Raw genomic sequence first — 15,184 nt, forward strand, 5'->3', positions numbered from 1 at the left:
CCTGTGACTTAGCTAACCAATGACATTCTCCAAATAGCAGGCAGGGAATAGTTAAACTGCACAGTATCTGAACCCCCCAAGTTGGCATTTCCCAAACCTTTGAAAGCTGAACCCTCCTTTTAGGAAAATGAGAACATCTGCACTCTTCACCCCTTCCATGTGTTATCAAAAGCATACCAAAATGAACAAACACTCAGAGAAGTTTATGTGGACCTGCATGTTCAGATACATCCTCTCCTTCCAAGACATGCTTTGAACAGTGTAGAAAGAAACTTACTGTTGATGTTTTAAACAACTGAGTGAAATCCTCTTGAAAAAAAAGAGTGCTATCACAGAACCACTGCTTCAGGTTTCTGAAGACTCAGGCAGGTATCACACTAGCAATATTTACTGTACAGACTATGAAAGAAAAGAGGAAAGACAACTGAGATGAGAGAGCAGCTGAAAGGCTGAGACTGTATATCTACATACTTCCTTATGCTCTGCTCATAGTCAAACTAGTCCACATTTGATGATGCTGAGAAAATTAGAGTCTACTTAACTAATGTAGAGAACACTAATTTCAGACAATACTCATGCTAGTCGGTTGAGGGAAGAGATTCTCCTGCTCTTCTCTGTGCTGGTGCAGCCTCACCTTGAGTGCTGTGTGCAGTTCTAAACACCACAGTAAAAAAAGGATGTGAAACTACTGGAGAGTGTCTAGAGAAGGGCTACAAAGATGGTGAAGGGCCTAGAGGGGAGGATGTACAAGGAGCAGCTGAGGTTTCTTTGTCTGTTCAGCCTGGAAAAGAGGAGGCTGAGGGGAGACCTCATCGTGGCCTACAGGTTCCTCATGAGGGGGAGTGCAGGGACAGGTGCTGATCTATTCTATTTATAGCCCAGTGATAGGACCCGCAGGAATGGTGTCAAGCTGTGATGGGGGATGTTCAGGCTGGATATCAGGAAGAGGTTCTTCACCGAGAGGGTGGTCGTGCACTGGAACAGGCTCCCCATGGATGTAGTGATGGCACCAAGTCTGTTGGAGTTTAAGAAGTGTTTGGACTGTGCACTTAGTCATATGGTCTGAATTTTTAGGTAGATCTATGTGGTGCCAGGAGTTGGACTCAATAATCCTTGCAGGTCCCTTCCAACTCGGGATATTCTATGATTTAAAAAAAATATATATATAAAAAATGTAAATGTTCAGAATAATCAACAGGATCAAGAGGCATTTCACATTTTGGAGAAAAGTCTCAAAGCTTATTCATAAATGATTCTCAAACAGAAAAGAAAAGATGTATATGCTGTGAGTATTATTGAGGATGAATAATCCAGTCAGCTGCACTAAGTAGCTTGACAAAAAGTGAGTTCTTAAGTTATTTCTGGCTAAGTTATACTATATATAAGGAGGTTTATATGATTTAGGTAAGATCTGGAAAAGTAACCAAACTTCTGAATTTATACTCAAACTTCCACACCTTTAGGTTCAGGGTAACAGGGAAGATTTATAGAGCCTGGCACAAAATGAAAAAGCAGGCATTGCCTGCCTAATCATCACTACTCCCAGCCCTTTCCGCAGCTGCTATTTACCTCTTTTTTTTTTTTTTTTTTTCCACCCTCCTACAGCCTAACCCCTACGATACTTAATTAATTTTCAAAATTATCCTCTTTCTATCTCAGCTTCTTTAATTACTATTATTTCTTTACCCTACATTGTTCACTTTATCTTATCATGTGGCTTCTTATGTCTCTGCAGATGTGTTTTCAAGGCACTTTGCAGTTCTGTACTAGCACCTTGTCTTTCATCACTCTGCTTTTTCATTCCTCTTTATTGTGTCTCCTCTTCATACCTTGTTGTTGTATCTATCTCTGTGATATTTCCACACTGTTCTCTGGGCATAGAGAAAAGTCAAATCAAAACAGTTGAATTCCAGGAGGTGATATTGGCATAGCAATGTATAGGCACTGTATTAAAGCCCTGGTGAAAAAAGACCTCCATGTTTTTTATAGGAATACAACAAATAGAGCTTATTCAAGATAGGACTATGCTCTGTATCTGGAATTTGAAATTTAGGATTATTATTATTATTATTGGCATTGATATCTATCTTTGATCAATATGCATTCTAAGTTTAAACCAGAGAAAACTTATGTGTCTTATGGAAGTAATTCTTATGACAGAATGACCTGTCTAAGCAAGGTGAAAAAAACAAAAACCAACCAACCAACCAACAAACAAACAACAACAACAAAAACCACACACACAATAACTGAGGTGGAAGATTTTCCTAACTTTACAAGCTATCTACCAGAATCTTCACATAACTGTGAATTAGCTGCAATACAGACACCACATAACTAAGAGAGACAGAGGAAAATATTCCAGTAGCTATCCAATGGAAAAGAAAAAAAAAAAAAGGAATTCTACATCCTTTGCAGGGTGTTATGTTGCTGGGACCTAGTGATGTTGTCCCCAGAAGTCCCTCATGACTTGCTTTCTTACACAGTCCATGATCTGATCACTCAATTGTCCTGAAACATCACCATGAAACATCAAATGGCATAACTTGGAAATTAAGTTTGAATTTAAGGTTCCTTTTTGACAAACAGAAAAGTATGGCTATAAGAAAACAAATAATCTGATCTTATTGTTGGCCATCTTTTCTTGAGCTCTGAAGAAAGGCTTAATACCTCCCCTTCCTCACGTTTAGTGTGAACAAGATTGTTTGTAGACTTTAGCAAGAGCAGATGTTATTAAATAACAAATCTCTTATACTTTTATCTCCTTCCTTTCTTGTCTTTCTAGGGCACTGATGAACCAACTAAAGGGCCAAATCTCATGTACTCAGGTGTCCCTCTGTTGCAACCCTGCTTCAGCTAGGACTTGGTAAGGCTTGGAAAAGAAGGCTGGTAATCTGTTCATTTGGGATTTTTTGAAGATTTATCATGGCTTCTTAAGAAAGTTTGTTCCAACACAGTGGAACATATATTGTACGTGTCATTTATGCCTGCCTCCTGTGAACTCACAGAACTGCAGAGCAAAAAAGCAGGATGGAAGTGCCTCACTGAAGACTGTTCCTGTATTTTCTGTAAATGTTCATGTAAATTCATGTGCAAGCTTTTTTGGCTACTTAATGGACAAGGCTGTACATAGTCACTGTAAAACCCTTTCAGCACTTAAGGAGAATGGTTCTGAGCTGCCTTTCCACAACTTCCAGACTCTGTATACTTCCTCTGTACTTCTGGCAGCTTGAGTAAGGATCTGTATCTGTCCCTTTTGAACACTCAAAATTCTAGTCAGGTGAAATATTTCAGGCTGAAGGAAATCTCTCCTCCCTCAGCATCAGCATTTCTACAATAACGTGACTCTTGTAAAGCAAATGGGGCCTTTTCACTCAGGGTGAATTGTATTCCCCTTCTAAAGACAATAAACATGCACAAGAAACAGTCACAGCTGTAGTTAATGACCAAGTTGCACTATTTTACATTAAAAAAAAAAAAAATCTAGATGACAACTACAGAAAGTCCCTAAGTACTAAATTAATTGAAAACTGCAGGTCAGCTTTCAGTTAAGTAACCATCATGTTATGGAAGATATTGCTAAAGGAATTCAGAAATCTCCAGCATTCAGTTCTGTGCAAACTAGAACATTCTAGTTCCTTCACTGGAAATACACCTGAAGTGAGTAACTCTTCTCAAAGTACAGTCTTGATCCTGCACTCTGATTTATGATCTTAAAGAGATTTGGGGTGTAGAAGCAAGCCCTGGTAAGTAAGCTCTTTCAAAACAGCCCTTTCCACTTCATTTCATCTACCTTACAACAAAACTGGGCATTGATCCCGACTGGAACCTTAGGGCATTTCTGAAACACTAATAAGTAAGTTAATTAACAACAAGGAACATTCTCTGAACAGACAGAACTGAAGCATAATGTTCATTTCAATAAATGAAATTAAATGAGATATTTTATTTTAACTGCACTCAGTGAATTATTGGCTTTGCTGGTACTACATTAATAGCAAAACTACTGTTGATGCCAGCATAGGCAGGACTTTAACTATTGTTCTTAGTACAGCATGTTTTCAAATGTTAGTCTAGCTCGGGCAAAAATAATTTAGAAGTTAGAACTGTTGTTAGTAGTTGGAAGCTGGCCCTAATATGTCTGGAAACTTTACTGAGGTCCATGGAAAGTGAGTATTGATGATTTGGTCCAGGATGATTACATTTTGATCCATGTTCTTAACCCCAAATAAGTACCTTCTGCACCACTGTAGCAAAGAGAGCTTAAAGTAATTTACAGCAACAGCAAAAGACTCCACTGGGGAACAGCAAGACACCTATCCGCTTTCTGCCTCCATTCCCAGAGGGCCAACTTGAAATGCCTTGGGGGAAGGACAGGCTATTCTGGCTATGTGAGCTGTTTTCCTGTAGCATCATTATTTGCTGGCACAGCTAAGAATGGTTCTGAAAATTCTCTAACTTGCACAAGGAATTGATTTGTATGCAGGAGCTTCCATGACCAGAGAAGTAGGGAATGGTGGGGGGCTGGCAAAAAAGTCATCTTCTAAGGTTCACTATACATTTCTCTGACACTCAGGGGATCAAGTCTTTAATGTATCACTGAAAATGACATGAAGAACTTTATTTCCACTCCCTTGTATCAATCTTATGGTTTCCTGTGCAAACACAGACATTTTTGTCATTAGGCTAAAAATAAAACCTTTTGAGAACTCAAGCAACTAGTCTGTCTAGTTCTTTTCATGCAATGTTTTTACTGGTAACAGCAATAACAGGATGTGCTCACCATTTCTCAGTGTAATAATCCTGTCTCTTCACCAATATAAACAACTTGCCCTTTGACCTTACAATTTATTCACAATAGGCCTAACCCCAGACAATTTAAGTAACAAAAATATTCATAAATAATTTGTAAATAGAAACATTCTTTGTGTTGAAAGAAGTGTAATGTCTCCAATAGAGTCCTGTAGTGATAGGTGTCATTTATAGAGCTGACTGCAGTACTACTGTTATCACCATTGCCTGTACAATTATATTTCAATCAAAACCTGAGCATGCTTATGGCTCGTTCTCCAATGCACGAGCCTAAAGAGTCTAAACAGTTATGCAAAAGATATGTCCACATTTGAGCTAACCAAATCCTTCTTTTAAAATTGGTCATGCTAATAATTACAATGTATGCATAAGAAGGAGAATTAAAAAAAAGAGTTTGTATGGGGTTGAGGGTCCACTGTCATTTCCCCACATCCCTCCCTTATTTCCTCTTCATTCACCAAACTCTCATCAAGCTTTTCATTGCCTTTCTCCCCTGCTGACTTGAGGAAGTGCTTTTGAATGGTGCTCTCTGAGTTAATTTTAGGGTTTAGATCTGAAGGGTCCATGTTTCTGTTTCCATCCTGATCAGGAAATTCAAAGCCACAATCTGTATTCATGCTCAGATTTGCAAAGAACCATTTCCCCAGCACTTATTTTAAATCTTGTTCTTCTGGGAGAAAAAAAAAACAACAAATCAAAACAAAACAAAACAAAAAACTTTGAGTTTGAAATCAAGCCAAATTAGTTTCCCCTTCCTGAAGTATTTCTGGTGATTTCAGGAAAAAAAAAAAAGCAAGCAGAAAGTCAGGAAGACATATTAATCCTACGTGCAGATCTCTATGGATGCTCATGTTTTGTTAAGTAAAACAATCAGATTACACATAAGGTTGCTGAACCTCACCTCCTACACGTCAGGAGCTGCAAAGGGACTTTCAGTTCTATTATGAAACTTTTCCCTGAGTTACAGGAATATATCTTTAAATGATCCATTATTATAATGAATTATAACAAGTAGTGTGACTGCAAAGAACAGATACTTAGTTTTTCTAGTCATCCTGCAAGTCTGAGTATTCAGTACTTTTATAATGTTTTTTCCTCTGATATTATTATACTCAGGGAGTTGTAGTTAGACTATTTAAAGCAGAAACTGTTGTCTGTGGGGAGACTGGGTATGAGATAATGTTTTATGCTACTCAAGCCAAAGATTTGTAAGAGTTTCTTGTTTACATTCATCGTTTCTGTGCTAAAGCATTAAGAAACTGGTGAAATATTCATAATTCAAAAACAAACTTCACAAACAGTCCCACAGAATATGTAAGAAAGCCTGAAATCACAACCAGAAAGCTTTTTTTTTTTTTTTAGGCTTTGCATCCCACTATCCCGGTGCAGATGGGTTATGAGAAACAGTCTATGAAGGGACTTTGAGCCACAGCCCCGGGAGCCTATGCCAGTATGCAAGAGGCACCATCTACAAGCCGGCTGGCAATTGACAGAGCTTGCTTACTTAATCTTAATTTACGTAATTTGAACATGTCAGAAGGAGAAAAATCTGGTTACAGCTACAGGTTGTTGGTGAAAGATGGTAGATTTGATTCTCTGTTCTCACGCCAACCCCATGACTTATTTTCTGGGAGATGCTAACTTGAGTGGAGCTGCCTAAGCACAAAGCTTGTGCACCCAAGTGGAAAATCAGGCCTGGTGTCCCCAGGAGAGCTGGAATAGATGACTAACCTTATTTAGCTTGTATCTCCTGAGGGAACAATTTATAGTATACAAGATATAGGAGATTTATTTGGAAACCATATGGAAATATTTGTATTGTTTTGGTAGTTCTGGGATTAATGTAAAAAAATATGATACTACTTATCGAGGGTTCATCTTTCATCTTATGGAGGGTTCATCTTTCTACAGGTTCATTCAATTTATTTTCTTTTGTTCAGCACTGCAGTGTATTGGAGACCAAATGATTACTAGATAAATGAACTTATGCAGAGCTCAGTCAAAAAGGCTGGTTTTCACAAAAAGAGCAAACAACAACAAAGTAAAGACATTGAGCTGGAATACAGCATTTGAAATGGCTGAGTCATTTTGGTTAGTACTGTCATGAAGTATTGGTTAGTACTGTCATTAAATATTTTTTTCCAATAAATACTTGTAAGTAATATAACTGGTAAACAGTTGCCTTATGTCCATGTAGCCTCTTCCCTTTACTGCATTAGAAGAACTAGACTAAAGTGACTTGATGTTGGATTAGATCTTGTTTTTGCAGTCTTGCTCTGCCATCTCAGCTTGAGGGGAGATTTAAACAGGGTCTGAACCAGTGAAAGAACATATGGAAGAATCTAACCCATGGTCTTCCTCAGGGACTCTGAAAGTGAGCATTGAAGAGTCAGCCCATCTTCCTGCCTGAGTTTGTGTCACATACCCCTCTGTATGGCTGGACCTGTCTGGATTTCAACTTCCCTCATCAAAAAAAGTACCTGTGTGAAGGTTCACAGCAGCTTTGCTTGGAGGTGAAAGCAATGGCAGTTTTCCTTGTAGAGATTGCAGATGAGTTCAGTGCAGAGATTTAATATGGAATGATGATCTTTGATACTTATCTTCTTTAAGCACTTGTAAAAGATGGTTAATAGTTCCCCTAGAAATATTTTTTGAAAGTGTTTTCTCACCTTCTTTTTTCCACCTGTCTCCTCTGAAACTACATCCAAACTTAGAATTTGTCACACAATGTAGGTGGTGGAACTGCCTTACATGCTGCCACACAATTGTGTATTATTTAGAAGAGGGAAATGGAAAGCAACTTACAGACCAAGAAAAAGTGTGTACAGACCATATCATAGATGTGTATCAGACTTTATTTATAGAGTCTTCCTTTATCTTTAATATAACAAATTAATATAATCAGATAATATTTTGGGATACCTTCAATGAGCACAGGAGACAGACAGAAGGGCCACTTTGGACAGTGTTGCCAAATTTTCATCTATATAGAGCCTTGGGGCCACAGGGGTTTAATACTTTCCTGGAACAGGAGGAAAAAATAGTGCAATATTTGCTGATTGTGGTGTACATGTTGATTCATGCTAACTAGGAGACCTGTGGTGAATGTGAGTCTTCTAGGGAAGATGGATTAGAAAGGAAAAGGTTGTTCTTCTAAGGCCAGATGGCCCCAAGCCAGCAAGACCTAGGTATTAGAATCCCTAGTACACTTGCAGCACTTCAGCTAGAAAGTACCTGTCTTCTTCTGCAGTAAAGAATGTATTCAGAGAAAAGAGAAGGGTGCCAGAAATAGTAAAAAGCCTGGGGGTGGAGGGTGAGGGAGGTGGAGCTGGGGACAAGAAGAGAGTATCAAGTGAAAACGAAGATTAAGCTTACTGGGAAATGTTTGTGGTGAGTAGCTGACCAGGTCTGTGTCTTTTCTAAGGGACTCCATAGACAAATTCCAGGTCCTGCTGCTCTGGGAAAAAAAAAAAGAAAAGAAAAAAGAAAAAAGTAAGCTGTTCCAGAATCCTAGAAAACATGGAGCTAGCTGTAACCTGGAATACTGACTCACAGGAGAGGAAGGTGCCAATGCAGCATATTGGACATGTCAGCTGGCAGAGGAATTCATTGGCATCGCATCCCAGCCTGTGCAGATACTACTTGGCCTTTTCAAATTTGGTGGCAGTGCTGTAACACCTAATGCACACTGTGGTTACAGAGCTGCTGTGGTCTGTTTCTTTTCTCTCTCTCCTTTTTTTTTTTTTTTCTTTTCTTTTTTTTCCTTCTTGCTGCAAATAGCAGTGCTTGCTTCTAAAAGCTGGTAAAAGATTCTGTTCTACGAAAGTGTTTATGACACAGCAAACTGAGGCCACCTCAAATTATAACATGATTAGGGAATGTGACAGTTGACATAGCTAATATTGCTTCCTGAAAAAGCATTCAAAACATACATCCTAAAAATCATGCTATTTGCTTATACACAATCTTTTTGAGTGCTCTAGTGCTTTCACAGGAACACTGGCTACTAAGTTTAATCCCCCAGACCCTTCCTCTTTTTTTTTTTTTTCCTCCTTCCTGTTTTTCACTGCTTTTCAAGAGCATCTTTTTCTGTTATTCTCTTGCCATTTATAGCAGAAGCCACGTAGTTTCCATTAATTGTTAACTGGTCACAGATGAACTGGATCTGTTAATTGTCTGGGCCCCTCTAGTCCCAGGCTTCCTACTACTAGAAATAGCAAGCTGTCTTGTTACAAGGTTGTTTCTATCCTTAGCATGGTTTGGGTTGCTTTTCAGTGTAAGTTGTAAATGAAATGGTAGGCATACGTGCTAACTTCCTCTATGAATCATAGAAAAATGCAAATGAGTGCAGAGTATGCTGCTATTGGCAGATTTATGCAATGTGCTCTATTTCCTTTATTACACCAATGTGTATGCTATACTGGATTGTAATACACAGTTATCTACCTACAGATAGGTTTCTCTAGGTATTCAAGTCTTTTTATAAGCTTTTCAGTAGATCACATTTTTATATGTGACATACTTTAATTCTAAGTCAAAGCACAAAATCCTTCAAATAATGCTTAACTGAATCAATAACCCTTGTTTCTTTAATGATGCTGATTTTACATTCCTTTATTAGCCTGATCAATGTGTTTCCATCACAGATATTTTTACTTCACTGAAAAACTGATCATGTGTCTCTCTTTTGAAAATAGTGTACATTGGTAAACAAACAAACAAACAATAACTGGTCTTTATTTATTAATTCATATCTGAAAGTACCTGATAGAAATTCTGTAAAGTTCTGTGATGGTTATTAAAAATTCAAACATTTCTACCTTAAGAGGAGGTCTAAGAAGTTTATTTCTTTCAGAGAGAGCAAGTTTCTTTTAGTCACAGAAGGCTCCAAGATTAATACTGAGTGACAACAGAATCATTACTTCAACTGAATTGCAGTTCTCAGGGTTTGACCTCAACTGTGACTGAATGTTAGAAATCATATGGTATGCACAATGGAAGCAAAAAAAAATAAATCAGTAACAGTGAGGTGGAAAAGACCTTAGAGAAGTAAATTTCTGTGAACAGGCTGATGTTCATAGTGCTATACCTATTAGCTTTGTGAATGCTGCCCTTCATTGCTATAAAATAAACAAAAAAATAAAGCACAAAAACATTCCGACAAAAAATTCAGTATAAAGTTCCTTTATTAGCCTGTCTGCCATGAACATCTCCTTCCTGGGTCTCTATTGCCATACCCCATTAAAGAATTGCTCCCACTGAAATCATCAGCAGAGGGGAATTAAGCTACAATCAATTAGGTGAACTTCAACAGGGTTCTAGCACTTACCAGCAGAAAAGGTCACCAGTAGGATTGCTGATGCTTAATACAGTCATATCAACAAGGAAAGAAGTATGTTTTGATGGGAAGCACTAAAGAAATATTGTGAAAAAACAAAACAAAAAAACCCAAACCTTACAAGAACAGTAATATTCAAAAATTAAGAATATCTTAGCTCATTATCTTGTTTTAGGACTGAAAATCTTATAATGATATCATTTCATTAGATATAGTCTCTATTTGATTGTATTATTCATCTCAATTAGCCTTAGCAAGCCTGTTCTATTCTGTTGTTTGTAAAATTGATAAAAGAACCATATTGATAAAAAGTAGGTTGTTGGGATTAATTGCTCTATCTAACTACTCAGACCCTTAGGGTTTGGTATAACTGTCATCTGACAAACAGTAATTTTAATCTATTATCTGGTATCTTGTACTGAGATCCATAGAACTAGGCTGATCTGTACTATCTGAAGAATTCACCTTCAATTAGCACACTTGCTGTATGTAATATCTTACTTTGAAAAGCCTGCAAAGGAAATTTATTGTTTGAGAAGTTTAATAACTTAAAAACAACTCATGTGCTTTTGGTAACTTAGTACAGAGATTGTATACATTTATAATACAAAATAGAAGTAAGTAAAAACAGTGATGAACTTGTTATTCTTGTTATATTCTTCTATATAATTATTTATATTATATAGAAGTTGATCAAACAAGTGATACATGTATATATATCTTAATATATGTGCCTTTCTTTTGCTTAAGTTCTAAACGACTTATGCTCAAAGAGAATTGGAAAAAAGAAAAAGAATTGGAAATGATTTGTCAGGTCCATTTTTTTTCATATTTGTGGAACATAATGTGATAAATGTTGGGGGTTTTAATGCCTTGGATTAAAGGAATCTCTTCCTCTTCCTGCTGAGCTCTGTGTCTATAACACACTTGCTGATCTTTTATGGTGTCTAACAGTATCTAAGTGAGCTAACAACAACAACAAAAATGTTAAAGCCTTACATCAACCTATCAACCTACCCTGGCTATTTGCAAAGATCAAGGAAGGATTTTGTTTGTTTAGTTTTTGGAGAGATGGATTGTGAGATTTTAAAAGGTGACAAGCCAGTTGGGAGGGTTTGGAGTACCAAGGATATCCTTGATAGCTGATAATTCAAGAAAATACTTCATCAAACAGGGCTGGCAGTCATCTCTTCACTCATTTGAACCCCCAGTGATGATAAGGAGGCTTTATAAGATGTCATTAGTAAGAAATTTTGGTTTTGAGATATCTGATTTATAGATAGGGGATTTTCAGTATGAAAGACATAAAAAAGTGACCGTGTCTTCATTTCATTTGGACAAAGGACTACTATCAATTTCATGCAGATCTGCCTTTCAGCAATTTGTTGACAAATCCAGTGACAAAAATATCTCTGGAATTGCTTAGAGAACTCATCAGTAGCAGATTATGTGTGTGCATGTGAAAACAATAGACAATTCATGGAACTTTGTAATTAATGGCTGAATATTTTAAAGTATCTTATATTAACAGCAATCCAAAGAGAAGTAGAGAAAATGACGGTGTATCCATATGTCACTAACAAGACAGACAATGATTTTACAGAGCTTAAATATGTTTCAAGATCTTTCAAAGATTTTTCGCAGATAAAGAAAATGGCTGGATCCTAGAATACTTCACTGAGGGTTGTATTTCTCAGACAGGGAAGAAACAAGAGAAGGCTGACCTCTCACTTTGCTTCCAGAGAGTTGTGTATTTGCTAGGATTATATATTTAAAGCACTTTCTATAACAGGCCAGGCACTAACATTATAAAGTCACCAAGTGTATAAGAGTTAAGATAATGTAGTGCTTCCAGACAACAGAAAGAAACTGACTTTTTTTTTTTTTTTTTTTTTTTTTTTTTTTTTTTCCCCCTGGAGACCAGAACAGTCACTGTGAGACAACTGAATCTTTCACTCTCTTCCTCTCTCCTCCTGCTTGAAAATGGCAGAGGCTCTGCTGTAGGTTGGAGGCAGGAAACCCAAAACAAACTGATGCTAACTGATCAAAACAACTGGAAAAATTGAATTATATCTGGTAACAGACAAAGCTTACATGCTTCAGTCATTATTTATTCACTTCTTCCATCACATGTGTTTCTGTTTAATCACACAGAACTACAGAATGACAGAGGTTGGAAGGGACCTCTGGAGATTATCTGGTCCAGCCCCCTGCCAAACAGGGTCACTTAGCACACACTGCACAGGATCATGTGCAGGCAGGTTTTGAATTTCTCCACAGAAGGAGGCTCCACAACTTCTCTGGGCAACCTGTTCCAGTGCTCAGTCACCCTCACAGTAATGAAGTTTTTCCTCATAGTCAGGTGTAACTTCCTGTGTTTCTGTTTGTGCCCATTGCCTCTTGTGCTATCGCTGGGCACCACTGAAAAGAGTCCAGTCCCATCCTCTTGACACCCTCCCTTCAGATATTTGTATACATTGATAAGATGCTCCTCTCACTCTTCTCCTAGCTAAACAGTCCCAGCTCTCTGTCTCTCCTTGTATGAGAGATGCTCTGGTCCCCTAATCATCATTTTGTGAATCTGTGATTATGACTGAGCAAAAGGTTGCTCTCCAACTCTTTTATAAGTCCCCTTTAAGTATTTAAAAGCTGCAATAAGGTCACCCCAGAGCCTTCCCTTCTTTAGGCTGAACAACCTCAGCTCTCTAAAGAGACATACTAAAGAGGACCCCCACCTTCCCAATTTAAGATGCAACTTTCTTAACCACATTCCAAATACATGATTTTATCTACAACACAAGCAAAATGTGGGGATGTGAGTAACAAAACAGAATCTGACATGCATTATTATTATTATTGTTGTTGTTGTTGTAATTAGGTTTGAAAGTATAATACAAAGAGATGTTTTTTAATCTACATATTAAAGATATGTAAAAAAAAACAAACAAAACAACCTGGAATTGTCATCATTGATCTGTTTCTGGCATTAATTTCTATACAAGCTTAATATAGTCTCCTGAACTTTTGGGACTTTTCAGAACAGATGTGTGTTCTTTGCTTAAGAAGATGGGTGTGCGAGAACTGCAGTAAGCTAAGCTGATTTCCATAATGTTTGGTTTTCCTCAGTTTTCACTGAGGTTAAACTATTAGGTCCATGCTAAAGCACCCATCTTCTAAACCTTGCATGACACAAAACATATCAATCTAAACCTATGAGAAAATTAGAGATAAATCCTGTGATTCTTTAAGTGAAAGAAATCAAAAGCAGACAAACAGCAAACAAAGTAAATGGGAACAACCAGTGCCAGAATAGGGGAGAAAACAGGGAGGTAGCTGTATAACTCTGATGGGAGTTATAACAGTGTAGGTAAGAAAAGATCTCAGTCAAATCTAGGGGAATGCGGTTCTGAGGGAAGAAAAAACAAATCAGCACATTTCACCAATTACAGTATGGCACCAAAATCCTTTGAGGATTGGCTGATTCTAAGGTAATGAGTGAAGGGAATCCCTGTCTAAAAGGCCAAGAAAGTATTTTTATTTTTCAAGCAGTGTGTATGAGCTATTTATTTTATGAATCTGGTAGGCCATTGCTCTCATGAGTTGAGAAGGAATGGCTGAAGATTGACTTCACTGGCCTTTGATGAACTCCCACTCTGGGGTTCAGCAGTGAATCTCCCTTCCTTCACTATCTAAAGAGCATGCCTAATTTACACAATCTATCTCCTTCTGAATAACTTCCACTGAAGTCAATGGGAGCTGTGTGCCCGAAGCCAAGGGCAGAATTTGGCTCAGACAGAGTATAACAGCTCCAGTGCTTTCCCAAATGAAATACATTTAGATTCTGACATGCACAGTTGGATGCAGTAAGTAAAAAATCAGTTCTGCTGGGTACAAGGCTTCACTGACTAGTGCTGCTTCTCTCTCATCATTGTTAAAAGATGTGCTTTATATGAAAAGCTGTGCTAGATCAAACCAGAGACTTATCTTATACACTGAACATAGAGTGATATTTTATGTAGTTCTTTAGTTTCCAGTGTTTTGTGGCTTAGAACTTGCTGTGTCAGATGTAGCTTTTTAATTATTATTATTTATTTATTATTATTTATTTATCTTTGTGCAGATTGTAAAAAAGTTGTGCTAAGTTTAATTGCTTTCTTTGTCACAGCTTCTTGAAACACAGTTCTTTTAACTCAGTCCAAATTATTTCCCAAAATTCAGTAGCAGTACAGTTGACTGATATGATATGTACATCATTTAAAAGAGCCATTCAGCTTGTCTAGTCACTGCCAAACAACAAGTATTTTACTGATAAGTCACAATACCTCAAAGTTCACCAGTGTCAGGAACATAGATTATTATCTGGCCTTTTCTTGTGATATTCTTCTCATGAAAATCTATTCTGAACTGTAGGTAAATGACTACCTTGCAGAAGTAGACTTTTCGTCTTTCTTTTTCTCTCTCATAATGTCAATCTTGATCTTACTGTTTGAATTCTCCTGTGCCTTAAATGTATTAGTAATTCCTATGGGAATTTTTTTTTTTTTTAGGGGAAGAGGTATTTTTTTAAGGACTGATTGAACAAAATTGCACATATGGACAAAAACTCTGCTCTTCACACTCTTTTACAGCCTACAGGAGTCTTCCATGGGAACCATTAGTTGCAGCTGTTTGTTCTTCCCTAAAAACACAGTGTCTTACTACTATTTCCCTAAACAAATAACTGTAGGAAAACAAAAACAAAACTTTTAAGTGTTAACTGCGTGCTCCCAGAGTGATCTGGTTTGGTTTCTGGATTTTTATTTTGAAGATTTTTGTTGTTTTGTTTCTCCCCTCTGAGACTTCTGCTTCTCTTCTCTAGTGTTTTTTTTTTTTTTTTTTTCCTTTTTTTTCTCTCTTCACCTTTAAATTTACTGTTTGCACCTCTGAGAAGTAAATCCAAACTAGGAAACCCCTTTAATAGAAATTCTATTCATAGAAATTACCATCACAGCCTTCAGACTGCATTACAGTAAAGAATTTGTTCTCTCTGACCCA

This window comes from Anas platyrhynchos, chromosome 1 (genome assembly GCF_047663525.1).
Source record: "Anas platyrhynchos isolate ZD024472 breed Pekin duck chromosome 1, IASCAAS_PekinDuck_T2T, whole genome shotgun sequence".
Taxonomy (NCBI): domain Eukaryota; kingdom Metazoa; phylum Chordata; class Aves; order Anseriformes; family Anatidae; genus Anas; species Anas platyrhynchos.